Source organism: Triturus cristatus, chromosome 5_1 (genome assembly GCF_964204655.1).
Source record: "Triturus cristatus chromosome 5_1, aTriCri1.1, whole genome shotgun sequence".
NCBI classification, from domain to species: Eukaryota; Metazoa; Chordata; class Amphibia; order Caudata; family Salamandridae; genus Triturus; species Triturus cristatus.
In genome coordinates this window covers 463656287-463676708 of record NC_140587.1, presented here as the reverse complement: position 1 = coordinate 463676708, position 20422 = coordinate 463656287, and the positions used below count along the sequence as shown (strand labels likewise).

General features: G+C 47.9%; 1 protein-coding gene across 3 annotated transcripts in view; it reads left to right on the top strand.

The window, feature by feature from the left end:
* The window catches only part of LRRC69 (leucine rich repeat containing 69), a 404099-nt gene that overhangs the window by 17697 nt on the left and 365980 nt on the right, over positions 1-20422 (top strand). The window lies entirely within an intron of this gene.

The window sequence follows — 20422 nt, the reverse complement described above, 5'->3', positions numbered from 1 at the left end:
TGAAGATCCAACTCCTCTAGGGACCAGCGACCCCCTGTGGAAATATTTCCGCAGCGCGCTCCCCAATCCCAACGGCTGGTGTCGGATTCTATGACCACCTCTGGGAGAGAGCCAAAAATTGCTCTGCCGTTCCACGCCTCGACGTGGGCTAACCACCATTGCATCTCCTCCCTCACTTCTTGAGAAAGAGAGACAACGTCCATGTAGGAAAGGCCCTTTTGTAAGTGCTGGATTTTGAGTTGTTGAAGGGCCCTGTAGTGTAGGGGACCCGGAAATATCGCTTGGATGGACGACGCAAGAAGTCCCACTATTCGGGCAATCCCCCTGAGCGAGACCATCTGTTTGGTCAGGAACGAGCGAAGCTCCTTCTTTATATCCCGAAGCTTGGAAGTTGGGAGACTGAGTTGGGCCGTCTGCGAGTCTATGACGAACCCGAGAAAATCTATCTTCTGTGTGGGGGACAGGACCGATTTCTGCTCGTTGACCACAAACCCCAAGTTCTGAAGAATATGAATGGTCATGCGCAAGTGGAGCGCTACTAGCTCCTGAGATTGTGCCATAATGAGCATGTCGTCCAAATAGACAATCATGCGAACCCCTTGTTCTCTGAGGTAAGCAACGACCGGTTTCAGAACCTTGGTGAAGCACCATGGTGCTGAGGAAAGTCCAAAAGGAAGGACCAAATATTCGTACCATCGGTTCCGCCATTGACATTGAAGAAAGTGGCGATGGGGGCGATATATGGGAACGGACAGGTAGGCGTCCTTCAGGTCCAGCCGGACCAACCAGTCCCCCTGCTTCAGTAAGTCTGCCAGCAGATGGATGCCCTCCATCTTGAAATGTTTGTAGGTCAGAAAGTGATTGAAATTTTTCAAATTGAGTACCAACCTGTAACCACCGCCTTTCTTCTGCACCAGAAAAATATTGCTGCAGAAGCCGCGAGGGCCCTCGTTGCAAGGAGCTATCGCGCGTTTCTGCAGCAACTCTCCTATTTCTGAATCTATAAAATCGCACTCGAGTTGGGAAAAAGAAAGCTGCCTGGGACGATGTACCTGACAGGGAGTCTGAAAAAAGTCTAGGTGGAACCCCTGAACTGTCTGTAACACCCATGCGTCTTGTGAGATCTGAACCCAATTGTGATAGAAATACCGAATACGCCCCCCCAAGGGAAGAGGAAGTAAATCTGGAGCGCTCACCTGAAGACTCGGCGGCTTGGAATCCTCCACGATAGGAGCCCTTGTTAAAGCGCCGCTTGTTGAAGCGCTGCCTGGTGGGGTAGAAGGTGCCACCGCGGGTGGAGTCCCAATCCCCTCTGCCGCGTCCGAAATCTCCTCGCTGAGGACCTTAGGCATGCTGACGGCCAAACGAGCGTCCCCGACCTCGTCCGGCCCTGTTGAGAACACCGGCGTGGAAAACGCGTTTAATCCCGGCCTGAGCCTTGTCCAGTGTCGTGAACGTGCCTACGTACTTCGCAACGTCTTTGACGAATCGGTCCCCAAAGAGGTTGCCGTCCGCCAACGGCCCAGGTTCCGCCGCAGCCAACTCTGTAAGATTAGAGTCCATGCGCATCAATATCGACTTCCTGCGCTCCGTTGAAATCGCACAGTTGGCATTCCCGAGCAGGCAGATAGCCCGTTGGGTCCAGCCTGCCAGCACATGGGAATCAATCGTGCTCCCCGATTCCTGTGCCTCCAGAGCCATCTCCAATATTATCGCTAGGGGTCCGACCACGTCCAGGAGCTTATCTTGGCACCCTCGCCAAGCGCGATCTATCCCCTTCTTGGGGTCTTTGGCAAATATTTTCAGGAATGTTAGCATACTAGGATCAATGTCCGGCGTCTCCGCCACCTTGTCCGAGAGGTCCGGTCTGGGACATTCGGACCGCAGCCTGTTGCGCACCTCTTTATCAAAGCCCTTGCGCAAATTCTCGTGCAAGTACGCAGCCACCTCGGGGGCAGGCAACCAGACCGAGGATCTGGGGTGAACGATATCCGAGGGGTTGAATGTAAAGGGCGTGGGGGCCGGCGGAGAAGGCTCCACATGTTTGGCCTTCCGAGACTTCTTCCTAGGAGGGGAGTCATCAGGGGTGTCAGAAGAGGTGGAAGTAGACTCTGAGTCAGTATCCTGAACCCTCTCACGCTCTTTAACCGGGCGTGGAAGTGACTTATAGGAATCGGAATGCGGCCAAGACTTAGCCCGGGAGTCTCCTGACGTCCCCTCTGGCTGTTTAGTGAAGCCATTCTGCTTCGCAAATTTCTCCAGCTGCTTAGTAATAGGCTTTAAAGCAGTCGCCAAAGCTTGCTGTACAGTTCCCGGAACTGCTTTTTCCAGGGCCTTGTTCACTGACTCCTGAACAGAAGCGTCCAGGGCCTCAACAATATTATCCTCAATGGTAGGTCCTCCTACCTCCTCTTCATACAAGGTATCATCCTCCTCGTAATGCACCCAATTATCCATAGTGGACCCAAACTTGTAAACGTATTTGCTCATAAGGCAAAGCAAGGAGGGATAATCCAAGGGGGGAGCCAACCCACCGCACAGCAGCACCGGTACCTAGCTCCTCAGCAACAGCTGTAGATCAATTATTACAGCCCTCAGGGCGTAGTGGAGACAAAGAGCAAGAATCAGATCAAAGGAGGTGTGCTCCCTCCAGGCCCAGGTCGTTTTTGCAGCCAGCCAGGCGTCAGTAGTGCTCTCTGATGAAAAACGCAGCCTGAATGGCAAAAACGAAAGCAAAACCCCTAAAAACCAGGCAGTTGCGACATGCGTAGCCCAAATTCTACTAAAAATAGCCCAATTGGGCTACGCACGTGGAAACCCGATCGACGAAATAAATAAACAAATAAATAGGGCTCCCGGTTTCACTGGCAGATGAGGGGAGCCTGAGCGCCACGTGATTTTCCTACAAACACCCGCCGAAGGCGGGGCGGTACCGTGCCTGCTTTAATCTTGCCCGATATTGAACGCGCGCTCACGCGCTGCCCAGGGACACCGGCGTTGCGTTACGAATGCCGCCCCACACACTGCGGGAGCAAGCGTTGAGTCTGAGCAGCCCTCGCTGCTATTTACGCCCCTGACCCCCCCTGCTGTAACCGGGGACGCGTGGCGCCGCAGCGCGTCTGTCAGATGGGATTCGGGGACTGTAAGCGAGCGTGGTAACAGTTCACTAAAATCGCTTGCGCAACAAGTCTGCCAAACTAAACATTTGCAATCACAATGCCATCAGCTAATTATAAACATCAATAATGTCCCAAAGAAACGGAGCTCTCAACTTAACTGTCTGCGTGAGCAGCAAAGAAAGAGGACTGGTTCCGGTGTTACTGGCTCTTATGGGGCCCTGCAGGAAGTGATGTGGTATATGCATCATGGGAAATGTTGTTTGTTTTACATAAGAAAAGTTTTCATTGGCTGCTGTGAGTAGCAATAAATAGAAAGAGAAGCATAATACGAAGCCTCCGGTCCTGTAATAGAATTGTCCATACGGAAGGTTATCCCTGAGGTTCCTAGGGTGATGTGAATTGTATTGTAACAAGGTGTTCCTGTCAGTAGGTTTTTTGTATAGATTCATTACTATTTTGCCATTCTCTTCTTCCAATGTCAAATCTAAGAACGGAATTGAATCCTTGTTGTGAGTTATGGTAAATTGGATGTCAGTACTACAAGAGTTAAGCCAAGTCAAGAACGACATCAATTGATTCACAGTACCTGCCCACAGCATGACAATGTCGTCAATATATCACTTCCAAGCTGATATATTGTTGATGTATGGGTTCTGATCTGAGTAGATGTTCTTATCCTCAAAATGATCCATAAACAGATTCGCTAGACTCGGCGCGAATCCAGCGCCCATTGCTACGCCTCTGCATTGAAGGTAGAAGACATTCTGAAAGATGAAATAATTTTTCGTCATTGCAATCTATAGCAGTTGCACCAAAAATTCAGTAGGAACCCAGTGTGGTTTAGGACGAGTATCCAATACCTTGCTAATGACTTCAATTGCTTCTTTTTGTGGGATACTCGTATATAATGAGCACACATCCAGTGTAACGAATAATTGTGTGGATTTATCGAAGGGTTGATCCTCAAATAACTGAATAGTGTGCATCGCATCACGGAGATAAGATCTAGTTTCCTGCACAAAAGGCTGTAAAAAAATATTAAGGTATTGATTTAGGGGCTCCAGCACTGATCCACATCTGGATACGATTGGTCTTCCCGGAGGTTTTTGTAGATTCTTATGTATTTTGGGAATGGTATACATTGTAGGAATCCTCGGATTCGTTTTATTGAGGAACTTACATTCAGGTTCCGAAAGAAATCCCTCCAGCCACAAAGCTGAACCCCTCACGGAATTTAGGCAAATCGATAAAGATTGCTGGTTCGTTACGTACTTGTAATCCCTTCGGCAGACGTATCGTTGGTAATCTCTACATCGACTAATATGTCCACCAATGAGTTGCAAATGGGACCACTATGTTCCATTAATCAGAAAGACCCTATACTGAACATCTCAAAATACACATTGAGCAAGGCTCAACACGATGTTTTGGCACGTGGGTTGTCCTTTGTACCTACCTCCATACCTAATTCATTCAATATTAAATTGGAATTACAGCAATTTTTCTGAAAAATCCGTCTTAAACAATACTTCTTGGAGAAAGATGGCTATAATAAGAAGATAGCGGCAACGGATTTCCGTCCAGCATCTACATTCACACCAGCCGCGTACCTTATGAACGAAAAAATCATAGCTAACGAGAAAATTGTTGTAAGCGAGGTCATGAATTTATTGAATAATACAAAATACATCAGACACAACATCACAAAAGAGGAAAGACTTGCTCTCCATTCATTGAATGAAAATAAGTCCATTGTGATCAAGACTGCTGATAAGGGGGGAGCTGTGGTGGTACAAAATACAGAGGACTACGTTAATGAGATTAACCAACAACTCAGCTGTACGACCAGCTATGCACGGATCCCTGGTGACCCTACTAAGGAGATCGCTAAACTGATCAGAGACCTCACGAACCGAGGGATGGAGGAGGGATTTCTTTCGGAACCTGAATGTAAGTTCCTCAATAAAACGAATCCGAGGATTCCTACAATGTATACCATTCCCAAAATACATAAGAATCTACAAAAACCTCCGGGAAGACCAATCGTATCCAGATGTGGATCAGTGCTGGAGCCCCTAAATCAATACCTTAATAGTTTTTTACAGCCTGTTGTGCAGGAAACTAGATCTTATCTCCGTGATACGATGCACACTATTCAGTTATTTGAGGATCAACCCTTCGATAAATCCACACAATTATTCGTTACACTGGATGTGTGCTCATTATATACGAGTATCCCACAAAAAGAAGCAATTGAAGTCATTAGCAAGGTATTGGATACTCGTCCTAAACCACACTGGATTCCTACTGAATTTTTGGTGCAACTGCTATAGATTGCAATGACGAAAAATTATTTCATCTTTCAGAATGTCTTCTACCTTCAATGCAGAGGCGTAGCAATGGGCGCTGGATTCGCGCCGAGTCTAGCGAATCTGTTTATGGATCATTTTGAGGATAAGAACATCTACTCCGATCAGAACCCATACATCAACAATATATCAGCTTGGAAGCGATATATTGACGACATTGTCATGCTGTGGGCAGGTACTGTGAATCAATTGATGTCGTTCTTGACTTGGCTTAACTCTTGTAGTACTGACATCCAATTTACCATAACTCACAACAAGGATTCAATTCCGTTCTTAGATTTGACATTGGAAGAAGAGAATGGCAAAATAGTAATGAATCTATACAAAAAACCTACTGACAGGAACACCTTGTTACAATACAATTCACATCACCCTAGGAACCTCAGGGATAACCTTCCGTATGGACAATTCTTGCGCTTACGTCGTAATTGCAGCAGAAGAGGGGACTATTTCAAGGAAACAGACATCCTCATTGCCAAATTAAGGGAGAGAGGATACCCAAAGGGACTCCTCAATAGAGCCAGAAAAAGAGCTTGGTATAGACCAAGGGAAACTTTGCTTGAGATACAACCAAAGAATCAAGAAGTGGATAAGCTGGTATGTGTCACCACCTTCAACACCCGTAGCAATGAGATAAAAAGGGTGATCAGAAAGTATTGGAATTTAGTAGGTTCCGAAATCAACACGCCCGAGCCACCTTTATTTGCATTTAAACGTGGTAAGAATGTCAAAGATCATGTGGTGTCTTCATATTTAGAACCACCTTCCCAACCTGACATCAAATCACAACTCAGTTTACCACCTATAACTGGTCACCATAGGTGTAGCCACTGTAAAGCATGCCGATATACGGTATCTGGAAATAGCTTTGTCCATCGGGGTAAAACATATGGTCTTGATCAATTTACGAATTGCAATAGCCAAAATGTCATCTATGCAATCAGATGCCCATGTCCACTGATTTATGTAGGACAAACGACCCAAAAAGTTAAGAACAGAATTCTTCAGCATGTAAGTAGAGTAACATGTAGGACACATGGAGCTCCCCTTGTGGAACACTACACTAGGTTGGGTCACACTCATGAACAAATTGAATGGTGGGTTATTGAAAAAATTGTTTTACATCAGAGAGGCGGCAATGTTGTTGGCTCCCTTAACTATAAGGAAGGCCGCTGGATACATGTCCTTGAGGCGGTTAATCATGGCCTCAATGAACATGAGGAGACTTATATTCAAATGAGTAAATTGTAAATGTATACCCTTTATGCTGTGGTTCTGTGATTAGTTTGAACTGTAATAAGGCTACTGAATATGTATATCTGATATGAATATTCCATCCATAATCTGTTCCTGTACTTGAGCCTTGTCTGAATACAGCTGTGCACTTGTCTTTAATCCAACAATTGGTATGTTCAAGCTATACCTAATGCTTTTTAATATGGTTACTATTACCATTGTGAACAGCTAAGACTCCTTGTCATTATAGCATGATAGCGCAGTAGGCCTTCATAACAGATTCATTACACCATACCAATATATTCGTGTAAGCATGGATTGATTCTGACTGATAACGTGTTCGTTATTCATCGGGGATGAGTTTCCCCACTACCCTATTTTCCATCGATATATCAGGATGACTTATGCGAGCAAGGCCTGGATGTTCCCTGTGTCGTTCAATGCTCCATTTTAAAGGTTTTCCTTTTAGTTTAGGCCTACACCCACTCAGTGTGGTTGGCCTCGACTTGTTTGGAATTGAGACTGTGGTTTAGCAATACCACGCCTCATTTTGAGTGAATAAGGTTCAAAGCACCTTTTGTCGCATTTTTCGACATGGTTAGGGTACTTATAGATATGCATAAATATCGCTGCTCTTACGAAAAAAAAAAAAAAACAATTTTGAGATTCGCCTCACTGTGAATCTTTTTTGTGAATAACTCAAAGTTGGGTCATTAATCGGGAAAGGAATGCCGATGCAACATTTTACGGCCTTCCTCTCCTCATTTATGTGAACTTTTGTGTAGGCTGTGTTCTATGCGGGCCGTCAGTGATTTGCAACTATCGTTTCGCCCATTTATATTTACAATGTAAGTTACACACCTGTGAGATACTGCTCGGGTCTGTGAGATTCTGTAGTTATGATTTCAGGGCTATGGTGATACTGAATCCAGCTTTTGCTTTACAAGTAGTTTCCGTCGGTGTCGTGCGTACTGACTAAAATCCATGCCTTGCTTTCTAAGTAGCTGTCTTCAATTTCTCACGCGCGTACATAAATTAGCTGATTACGTTTCCCGCGTTTGGTCATTGTTTGTCCAGCTTGTGTGGAATCGGAAGCACATTCATTGCGCTCAAAGTAAGTAATGGACCGTTAAGATTCGCATGTAGGCGTTAAATGTACGCTTCGGACTCGTGGCGGGGGTTCAAGCTTTTTGTTTAGATAACTCCTGATTTGCTCGCAGTTAGAGTCCCTTAAGCACGGGGCAATTGAATTCAGATTAGTTCTCTAGTAGTTCCTTTGTTTGTATGCCTCTATTAAAATAGCGGTATGAATTTTTCCCACACTGCTAGTGTTTGCTTATTAAGTTTGAATTTGAAAGTACCATCAGTATTTGAGGTCAGTATGTATTAACGACAATGGCACATGTGCTCTTCATATTCATATTCAAGGGGCAGTATAGACGTTTGCACTTGCCCTCCTGTGGGAGTTTGGCTATAATTAAGTAAGAATTGTGTATGGATGTCAGTCCCTAGACATAACTCAGAGATTGTTCTAAGGCTTCTGGATAGGGACACCTATATTAATCAATTGAAACGTTGGTTATCTCTTGCATGTCAGGTTTTTAACGAATGTAAAGATTCAATATGACCGGCTATGGTCTGTTCCGTTTATAGATTTCGGTGATCGCCTTGACGGCACCGTCCCTCGTGTAGGGATTAAACACATCTCAAGGTATGTGACTGATATTGTTGATTCACGATACCGGCAATGATTACATGGTAGATCATACACGAGTGTGAATTTACATTATCTATTACAGAATATATTGACCTGACTGAGTGAGAATTTGACTGACTTCATCGTATGCGATCCAAGGATAATTTATCTTTTCCTAGTCCTCAGGTGAGCATTAGTCCTACACCCACATTAGTAAAAGTATAATATACACACACATAGTTTTTGATTATATCTTTTGTAATTGCAGGCTGACATATATTTTATTGTCCTGATGAAGACCCGACTTCGATGCGTATAAATCTACACGTCATCTTAGGGTCGAAACGTCGACATTACCTGTCTGATTGATCCATGCAATTCCATCATTTAAATATTGAAGGATATATGTTGTGGTGTTATATGCTATTGATTTTGGATCATCCATGTTCAAAGTGTATTTTTGTCCAATGTACATATATGTAGTTTTTGATGTCAATTCTGTGTTGATTGTTATGTCATTATGCACTATTAGTCACTGATTATTCTGTGGTTTAATTTATTGTTTTTTGGTCAGTCCTGTATTGTAGTAATATTTATGTGTATTCAAATACAGTGAAAAGGAAAATCATTTTGTGTTTCCTGAATCAATGGTTTTTATATGTATGTGTATAACTGTGATTAAGTACACTTTTTTCAACAGTCTTTGAACACATGTAGTGTCGTTTAAACTAAGCTTATTTCCAACAGAACCAATATTTCTGCTCCAGATAGTGCTCAACAGGCAACACAACCACAAGGGAAAGGGAACAGAAAGGGAATGAAATGAACCCAGAATGAAGCAGCGGCGGAACCCTCAGAAAGGCTGGTCTAGAGTTGAAGCCTCACTCTGGTTGTGTACCCTCGTGTACCCTGTAAGAGAAGAACACAGCGCCTTGTAGTCTCACTTGCTTATGCCAACACATAGATATCCATGCGGAGCGGTGCCTGACAAACTGTGACACTTACGTAACTACTAGCGAGGTCCTGCCGCGTTGCAGCCCCAAGGGAAATAACCGTATTCCCCCCTGCAGGCACTTGGCGTCGTGGTTGTCCTTACGGTGAATCACCTCGACGAGTTTGGGGGAGAACCAATCCACCCTCCTTCCAAAGTTCGATAGCGTCGCTCTCCAAGCCTTTCAACAGGCTCCAAGCGTGCTAGTGTACAGGATGCGACTACGCTCTCCGAGCCTTTCAGCCGGCTCCAAGCGTTCCGCGAAAACAAGAGTGTGGGCCCAGAGGGAGTCCCTCCGTGACTGCTCCTGTCACACGGCAGCCATGCAAACATAAAGTAAAAATGCCCAGAGAAGATGTGACGTGCTTCTCAGTGGCCACACCGCTTCTTTCGGCGTGCCTCAGGCGGGAGCCCCTGTCACACTGCAGTCATAAAATTAGAAGTAAACAAAATGCCCAGAGAAGCTGACGTGCTACAGGTGGGGTCCTTACCCGGAAATTTGCTGGCGTGGCTCCGCTTCCCAGCGCTGTGACCCAGGGGGCTGGGCACCGCTCGTCCGGCGTCAAGGTTGAGAAGTAACTCCTAGGATTGTAAAGAGCGTCTCCTGCGTGCTCCCAGCGGGATCTCAGCAGGAACAAGGTGTAGACTGCGCAGCGCGTCTGACGCGGCACACAGGGGAAATCAAGTAGTGATGAGTTCGAGTCCGTCTCGAAGTTCAAGCTAATCAGGATTGACAAGCACCTGAGCACGGGAAGGCGGGCCTTTATAGCCCGAGTTCCGATTGGATTCCGGGTCCTCTCACAGGGAGTTTGTGGTAGATGTAGTCCTGCCCGGTGTAACTGCCATTTGCGCAGTTACGTGGCATAGCCTACGGGTGGTTATCTTCGGCAGCGATGCATGACAGAACCCCCTCCCGACGCCCGGCGTCTCGATGGGCCGCCAGCTGTGGTTGGGTTGTTGTCGTGGAAACGCCTGAGTAGGCCGGGGCAATGTAGATTGGAAACCGGCTCCCACGACCGGTCCTCGGGGCCATATCCTTTCCAATTGATGAGGTAGTGTAGCCTACCCCTGATGCGTTTGGAATCGAGTACCTTACTGACCTCATACTCCTCTTCGCCGTCAACTAGGGGCTGGGGTTTGGAGAGCAATCTAGTGTGAGGGAGACAGGGCCTCAACAGGGACGCATGAAACACGGGATGGATGTGCCAGGAGGAAGGGAGTGCTAGCCTCATTGCCACTGGATTCACCACGCTCACTATAGGGTAGGGATCCACATATTTGGGTTTCAGGCGCGTGTTTCCCTTTAGCCGGAGGTGTTTCGTATCCAGCCACACACTATCACCTATGCTATAGGAAGGCCCTAAGGCCCGCTATCTATCAGTGTAGTGTTTGTCATGTTTTTGAGCTGTAGCTAGTTGTGACCTGGCTGTTTGCAATATTGTTCTTAGGTGTGCGTGGTGTTCTTAAATGGTAGGGTGTTTGGTGTGTAGAGGCCACTCAAACGGTAACATGTTTGAGTGGTAACCAGTCAGACAGTAGAAGGGGGAGCAATCCAGGGAGGAGTGTTCTGCGTTATTGTTTGCAAATTCTGCCATCCACAGAAGCCTGCTCCATTCTTCCTCATGTAGCAGCGTGAAACATCTGAGGTACTGCTCCAGTGTTTGGTTCAGTCTCTCTGTTTTACCGTCTGTTCCCTTGTCGGTGATGATAACTGCTGGAATCCCATGCGTGCGCACTATGTGCTGCAGGAACGTTTGGGCCAATTCTACGGCGGTGGGCAACTTGTCCATGGCGATGAAGTGACCCATTTTGGTTAAGTGGTCTACTACGACCAGAATGGTGTTATTGCCCATGCTTGGAGGCATGTCCACGATAAAGTCCATAGACAGCGTGTGGCAGGGGGCCGGAGGAACAGGGATGGGTTGGAACAGTCCGCTTGGTTTTTTGTGTTGCGTCTTTCCTTGCGCGGAGATGGCACAGCCCAAGACGTAGGTCACGGTATCCGGTCTCAATGTGGTCCACCAGAAGTGTCGCTGCATCGCTTGGGTTGTCTTGCGCACTCCCACGTGGCCCCCCAGTGTGGAATCGTGCACCCATTGCAGGGCTTGTTGTCTCAGCGACTCGGTTGGCAGGAACAGCCTCTTCTCATGGTATAAGAGGTGTTGCGAGGGGGAACGGTGTTGCGGGTCTTCTGCCACCCAAGCAAGCTTGTCTACCACAGCGGTTTGGTTTCTCACTTCGTCAATGAAGTCGCACTTACTCGTCGCTGCCAGCAGGTCTTCTGGAAAGGAGGCGTTTTGCAGGATGACGGGGCTCTCCTCAACTGGCGCATCACTTGTTTCGAATGGGAGCTGGGGTCTTGACAAGGCGTCGGCTTTTCTGTTTTGTGGTCCTAGGCGATACTTGATCACAAAATCGTAATCTGAGAAGAACAATGACCACTGAAGCTCTCTGGGGGTTAAGGCTCTGGCGGTCTTCAGAAATAGCAGGTTCCGGTGGTCTGTAAAGATCTTCACGGTGTGCCTTGCCCCCAACAGGTGATGCCTCCATTCCTCACACCCCTTTTTTATCGCCAGCAGTTCCTTGTCCTTAATACTGTAATTGATCTCACAGGCCAACATTTTTTTGCAGAAAAAGCAGACAGGATGCAATTGACCTGTATTGGGGTGGCGTTGAGAGAAGATGCCCCCTATAGCGTATTGAGAGGCATCTGTTTCCATCACAAAAGACCGAGTAGCGTCAGGATGTCGCAAAACAGGGGCTTTCGTGAAACAGCTCTTTAACGTCTGGAAGGCCTGTTCAGCGGACTCCGTCCAGAGGAAGGAAGCTCCTTTCCGTAGAAGATAGTCAAGGGTTGTATTATGCTGGAAAAGTCCTTGATAAAGCGCCGGTAGAAATTTGCAAAGCCGAGAAAGCTCTGCAATGCCTTTACGCTGGAGGGGGATTCCCACTGGATGATGGCTTGCGTTTTCTTGTCGTCCATGCATACCCCACCGGGTCCTATGACCTAACCCAAGAACCCCACCTCTGCAACGTGGAATAAGCACTTTTCCAGCTTGGCATAGAGTGCGTGGGCGTTGCAGAGTCCGAAGGGCATCACCCTATACTCGTACAACCCAGACTTTGTTCTGAAGGCGGTCTTCCGCTTGTCTCCCCACCGCACTCTTACCAGATGATACGCGCTCCGGAGGTCCAGTTTGGTAAACACTTTAGCTGTTTTCAATTGGTCCAGGAGAACAGGGATCAAGGGTAGAGGACACCTGTTCTTTATGGTCACTCTGTTAATCGCCCTGTAGTCGATGCAGCCCCTTAAGCCGCGCTCCTTTGGTATGAAAAAGATCGGCGAGGAGGCAGGAGAGGAAGAGGGGCGTATGAATCCGGAGGACAGCAATTCCTCCAGGTATTGCTGCAGGTACGTCGTTTCGGCCTCCGTGAGGGCGTAGAACCCGGCTGCAGGGTATGCTGGCTCCTGCCTCTAGCTCTATGACACAATCATAGTCCCTATGAGGGGGAAGCCTTCCTGCTTCTTGTTTATCAAAGATGGCTCAGAATCGTTCGTACACGGCTGGTAATGCAGAAGCACAACACACCGCTCGATCGCTGAATGCACTCGCGAGCTTCCCTGCAGGACTCGTCTCAGGGTTGAGAATTCTCACCTTGTCTTTGGTACAGTGTTCTCGACAGAAGGAAGAGTTCAGAGAGACGGTACTAGCGGCCCATCGTACCAAAGGGTTGTGAAGCGTTAGCCACAGCATTCCCAAAATGAACTTGAACTGAGGGGCGTCAATCAAATCAAACTGTATGTACTCTAAGTGGTTCCCCCCTACTTGCATTAGTATAGGCCTTGTATGGAAACGTACCGGCCGTAAGTCAGGGCAGAGCCATCCACTGCCTTCACCTTTTCGGGCGTCTCTTTTTGTTCACATGGTATATGGAGTTCCCGGGCGTACTGCTGGTCAATAAAGTTGCCCATGGCCCCGGAATACAATAGGGCATGAACCACCACCGTGGCAAGTCCAACACAACACAGACATTCATATGGGCTACTGATGATTGTAGAGTGTTGGCTACCACTGGAAAGACCTCTATCGCAGTCGGCCTCAAACAAGGGTTCTCCATCTTGTTTGAGAGTATCAGTTTCCCTGATGCTCAGAGGCGTGGTCCGCCACCGACAGGTTCTTGGTTCCTGGACCCCGTTGGCTCGCCGTCTTCGTTCTGCTTTTGCAGTCTTTAATAAAATGACCAGGATTACCACAATACAAGCAAAGCTTTTGACTTCTCCTTTTCTCTCTTTCAGCTTGACTGAGGGGCCCTCTGATCCTACCAATTTGCATGGGCTCGGCCCCCTCGACTGGGGATGGTTGTTCTTTGTGGGCTGGGCGGAGACGCAAAGGAGGGAACCTAGTGTCTGCTCTTTGTTTGTCCCCCTTCCTTTCTTCCTTTCTTGAAGCCGGTGATCCAACTGGACCGTCAGATTGATGAGTTTGTCATAAGTGGCAGGCAGCTGTGCCACCTGAGCTAGGACGTCCTTCAGCTCCCCTCTCAACCCCTGGTAGAACAGTGATGTTCTTTTCTCCGCTGGCCAATCGGTTTCTACCACTAGTCGGAGGTTATATAGGTGAGCAGGTCCTGCGAGCCTTGTTTGAGAGAAAGGAGTTCCTTGTCCAGAGATAGCTGATGAGCCTTTCGGTCGAACAACCTGCGCATCTCCACGCAGAAGTTCGGGAAGTGGTACAGAACCGGGTCGTCTCGTTCTATGAAAGGGAAAGACCAGCTAGCTGCGTTGCCTCCCAAGTGCGACAGACCGAAGGCCGTCTTAGCTTGATCATTTGGGAATACTGTTGGTTTACACAGGAAATGCAGTCTGCATTGTCCCATGAAGATTCCGAACTTCTTCGGGTCCCCGAAGAATCATTCAGGTGGGGCGAGAGGCAACTGCATAGGTTGTATGACATGTACGGTGGAGGGGTCGGTCAGAACAGGTGTGGAAAAAGAGGTATGCGGGAAGACCCCAGTGCCTTGTTGCCCCCCGAATGAGGTCTGTATTCCCCATTCAGTCGCTGGTGTCTGCTGCTTATATGAGGTGGGTGGGTCCATCCTTTAATGTAGGAGCCTCCCGTAGCCCCAGACAGCTTTTGACGAGACAGGCCTGCCACTTCCCGCCTCATGGTGCCCATCTCGTTTTTATGCACCACTTTCTCCTCTCTGAAGGCGTCCACCTCCCCCCGCAGGGCGGTTAAGGACTCTAATATCGTGGTGAGAACAGTAGCCGAGTCCATCGCTCAGGCTGTACGTATCCGTGGGCTTGTCAATCTGTCAGGTGCAGATAGATTAGACACTAACCCCAGAAGCCGGATACAGCAGGAGCGATGCAGGTAGGTCGGTCACCCTCTCCCCCTTAATGGAAGTACCCAAGAGCCGCCAGATAGTGCTCAACAGGCAACACCACCACAGGGAAAAGGGAACAGAAAGGGAATGAAAAGAACCCAGAATGAAGCAGCGGCGGAACCCTCAGAAAGGCTGGTCTAGAGTTGAAGCCTCACTCTAGTTGTGTGCCTTCGTGTACCCTGTAAGAGAAGAACACAGCGCCTTGTAGTCTCACTTGCTTATGCCAACACATAGATATCCATGCGGAGCGGTGCCTGACAAACTGTGACATTTACGTAACTACTAGCGAGGTCCTGCCGCATTGCAGCCCCAAGGCAAATAACTGTATTCTCCCCTGCAGGCACTTGGCGTCGTGGTTGTCCTTATGGTGAATCACCTCGACGAGTTTGGGGGAGAACCAATCCACCCTCCTTCCGAAGTTTGATAGCGTCGCTCTCCGAGCCTTTCAGCAGGCTCCAAGCGTTCCGCAAAAACAAGAGTGTGGGCCCAGAGGGAGTCCTTCCGTGACTGCTCCAGGTAGCCCCTGTCACACGGCAGTCATGCAAACATAAAGTAAAAATGCCCAGAGAAGATGTGACGTGCTTCTCAGTGGCCACACCACTTCTTTCGGCGTACCTCAGGCGGGAGCCCCTGTCACACTATAGTCATAAACTTAGAAGTAAACAAAATGCTAAGAGAAGCTGTGACATGCTTCAGACGGGGTCCTTACCCGGAAATTCGCTGGCGTGGCTCCGCTTCCCAGCGCTGTGACCCAGGGGGCTGGGCGCTGCTCATCCGGCGTCAAGGTTGAGAAGTAACTCCAAGGATTGTAAAGATTGTCTCCTGCGCGCTCCCAGCAGGAACAAGGTGTACACTGCGCAGCGCATCTGTCGCGGCACACGGGGGAAATCAAGTCCGGATGAGTTCGAGTCCATCTCAAAGTTCAAGCTAATCAGGATTGACAAGCACCTGAGGACAGGAAGGCGTGGCCTTTATAACCTGAGTTCCGATTGGATTCCGAGTCCTCTCCCAGGGAGTTGTAGGAGATGTAGTCCTGCCCGGTGTAACTGCCGTTTGCCCACTTAAGTGGCATAGCCTGCGGGTGATTATCTTCAGCGGCGATGCATGACACACTCACCAACAAGTACGGCAGCAGCGTGAGGAAACAGCTTGAAGAACCTGATAAATAAGCCTTACGCGTTTTGAACTGAATGTTCTTGTTTACAGGCAAGTTGGCTGCACACATGCAAGAAGGCTACTGCTGATGTGAACAGCTATTAGACGCGGGCCAGGGACTTTGTGAATACTGGAAGGATTCAAGGGGACTTAATCCCCCTACGTGAAACGCGCCACAGGGCGCGTTTGGACACTTGTCACATCAGGCCCCGCCCCCTCTCCGCACCTCTGTGCAAACGCACCCTGTGGCGCTTTTTAAGTTGGGGGATTAATTCCCCTTGAATCCTGAGGGTTCCTGGGAGCCAGCTAGCGTTGCAGAGAGCTGTAAAAAGGGGCATGGCCTTGGACCACCTCTCTGCAACGCAGCTCTGTGGCGTTTACTGGAGGTTCCTGGTGGGCTATTTGGCCCCCAGGGACCCTCACAATTCAAGGGGAATTAATTACCCAACTTAAAACCCACTAGGGGGCGCGTTTACACAGTGGTGAAGGGAGATGGCGGGCCTGATGTGACGTGTGTACTTATCCAATCACTCCGCCAAAACCCAAGCACTTATAAATTCACTGTGCACTCTCCTTGCAGTACTCTAATCATCCAATCAGTACCCATGTACTCATGCAATGACCCAGGCAGTAACACATGCACTGCTACAATCCCCTGAGCACTACTGATGCAGTCCCGCCATCTCATTGTCACTACCCATGCACTCCTCCAATCACTTAGCCAGCACCATGTACTTATCTAATCACTCCACCAAAACCCAAGCAGTTATAAAATCACCATGCACTCTAATCATCCAGTCACTACCCATGTACTCATGCAATGACCCAGGCACTAACTCATGGCAAATACAGAGGAGGTCATGCTAATCACAGGGGTACTCCAACGCATAGTGTTCCCTAGTGTATGTAGGTGTTTCATCTGTGTTCTAAGTGTCTTTTAGCATAGCCCTGGCTCTAGGGCTGGTTAGTCAGAGTTAGTAACCACCGGTACCCGTCAGCAAAAAGTTGGGGGCACAGGAGGACTTTCTGCTGCTCTGTTGGTTCTTTCTGCACATCTCTTGCTTCATCCTGCACTTTTCTTCGTCTTTCTGGACTTCTGGTGCCTCTTTCTGCATTTGTCATGTTTCTTTCTGTGCTTTTCTTCCTCTTTCTTCACATGTCCTACCTATGTAGGCATAGTTAGAAATTAGCATTTAAAAAACCTTAGAAATTCACTGAAAAAACCACAGGTTTCAGGGACGTTATAGTTAGTTGGACATTTCACTCTTACAAAACCACAGAAAATCGGACGTTATATTTAGTTCAGCTAACTATAACTCGCGCCCCGGCAATGCACTTCTGATGATGTCACATATTACATCATTCATGACATCGTCAGTGACATCACTGATGACATTTCAAATGACATCACTGATGACTTCATCTACGTGAAAATCTGATCCACCTTCTCACACTCCAATATAACCTTTGATACACCCACTGTAAAATACAGACTACTATTTTCGAAACCATCGAGACGCTGTTGGACTTGGCCCTTTTTGCAGGGTCATCCCTGAACTTTTTGCCTTCCTCCTATATTCTTTCTGACCTGTTGGTGGCTGTTTTATGACTCTGGGCACTTTACCACTGCTGATCAGTGCTAAAGTGCATATGCTCTCCCCATTGTAAATTATTGTATGGATTAGTGATTCCATGATTGGCTGATTTGATGTACCTGTTAGGCCCTAGTACAGTGCCCCAGGAGTGCCCAGGGCTGGTAATCCAAATACTGCTGGTGGACTTGCAGCACTGGTTGTGCCACCCACAGAAGCAGCCTGTAAAAAATGTGTCTAAGGTCTGCCATTGCAGAGCCTGCGTGCGGTCTGGTACTGTCATGCTGACTGGGCAAGTGCACCTACTTGCCAGTCCCTAAACCTTCCCTTTTCTTCATATCAGACACCCCTATGGTAGGCCCAAGGGCAGGGTGCATTGTAAGTACAAGGTAGAACATGCCCTGGTGTGTGTGACATGTTCTAATAGTGAATTACAGCCATTTTCGTATTTCACTATTGCAAGGCTAGCTGTTCTCCATAGGCCAGAATGGGCAGTTTGATTATTACATCTTATAATCCTAACTGACTCAGGGAACATGGTAGAAATTCGAATTTAGTATGCCTGAACTCAGAATGATAAAACGCATCTTTTAGTGAAGTTGGTTTTTAACATCCTGTGTTTGAAAATGCCACTTATTAGAAAGTAGACATTTTCTTGTCTAACCATTCAAACCTGCCTCTGCTAGGCTGTGTATTCCTTGCCTGGAGTTTGAGTGACGGGGCTGGGGAATTCCAGGAGACGGGGTGAGGTAGCCCAGTGGTGAATAGAGAGATCTGCATCTAGATGGGAGGGAGGAGTTTTACCTGGGACCTGAATAGGGCTGTGCCTTCCCTCCACCATGCCGGCTCCACCTCCTGTGGTGCATCTGATGTCTCTGCCCTGCACTCTGAAAGGAAAGAAGGAGTCAGGTAAACAAAGTGCTCCAGGAATGACCAGAACCGGTTTGAACAAGGCAAAGGCCCCTCTGCCCACGGAGGACAAAGGATTTTGGGGTATAAGTATTGGGACCCTGATCCCAAGAATTTAGATCACTTTGGGAAACAAGAAGAAAACTCTGCTGAGGAGAGGATCCAAGAAGAAGCTGAGGAGAAACTATCCCTGAAACTGGGGGATTGGCCTGCAGTGGTTGCCTTACTGCCAAAGGGAGGAAAAAGGAACTGTGTGTGTACTTTTGCTCAACTTGTGAAGGATCTCCAAGGGCTTGGAAAAGAGCTTTCCTCCTGCTGAAGTCTCAGGAACAACAGACTTCAACCACCAGCTCCCCAGAGTTCCTTGGAAGTGCCTGCTGCTGTTTTGGGGCCTTCTGAGGGACTGCGTGTCGCAAGGAGCTGGAAGCACGACTCAAGAAGGAGAAGCGTGCCGCCGTCGGAGCTGTTGTCGTCGCATCGCGTAAAGGGTGTCGCCGCTGCAGTTGTCGCATCAAGCGGAAGCGTCTCGCATCTTCGAAGAAGTGTCTCGCAACACCGAAGAAGCGTGTCGCCATCGCAGCCATCATAGCTGACGCATTGCACCGCATCAAGAGAAGAGTCTCGCATCGAGGAAGAAGCGTGTCGCCGTCGCAGCCGCTGCCGTCGCATCTGGGATGACGCCGCTGTAGCTGACGCATTGCACCGCATCAAGGAAAGCACCTCGCATCCACGGAGAAGCATGCCGCCGCCAAAGCCGCTGTCGTCGCATCGCGTAAAGGGGTGTCGCCGCTGCAGCTGACGCATCGAATCGAGTCTTCTCGCAACATCGGAGAAGCCTGCTGCATCTGGAAGATCTTCACGTCTTTATTTCTTTGCACCATACTTTCATCGCATCAACATCGTTGCAACACTTTCGTTGCCCTGCGGGTCGCATCTACAGGTACATTGACTTAAAGTGTTGCATTTAAGAACTAAAGAGAACTAAGCTAAATTCTACCATCTTAAAGTAACAGTATTGTGGATTTATGTCGTTTATGGTCTTGTGGTAAATCTATATAAAGAATACTTATTTTTTATATAAAACCTGTGTGGTGTCCATCTGTAGTGTTGTCACTGGATTACTGTATGTGTTCACAAATGCTTTACACACTGCCTCTGAGATAAGCCCGTCTGCTCGTGCCAAGCTACCATGGGGGTGAGCAGGGGTTATTTTAGGAGTGTACCCCTTTACCCTGACTAGAGGCGAGGATCCCTATTTGTCACAAGTGCATACCTGTGCCGACTAGAGACTCCCAAGTCTGACAGACAGGAATACCAGTTACTACATACACACTCACTGATTCCTAGATCTACACACATCCACTCATTCACCCATACAATCACTCATACATGCAGTCACTCATCAATACAACACTATCATATGCACTCATACACCTATACAGCCACTCACACACCGCCACTCATCCATGGAGTTACTCACACACCTAGTCAGTCATGCAAAGAATCAATCCCACTCCAATTTACTCACCTATACAGTTATACACACACCACCTCCCTTATTCATATAGATACTAATGCATTTTTATTCTCTTATATAATCACTGATACAAGTACACACTCATCCATACAGCCACTCTCACAATCACTGACTCTCATGTATAGTCGTTATATACTCCAACTCTCGCATACACTGTCTTTTATATGTGTAGTTACTAGGACATGTACCACTGAGACATCCATTCACTCACCAACACACCCATACACACAATCACCCACCTATACAGCTGTTTCCACATGCACTCTTGAACCCATACACCCAGTGAATCAACCACTCACACATCTATGTACAGAGTCACACACCTCCCACCCAGCCACACGCACACTCAGTCTCCCATACAAATACTCAGGCAACCAATCAATAACCCATATAGACACTCATGTAGCTACTGACCAACCGACGCAGCAGC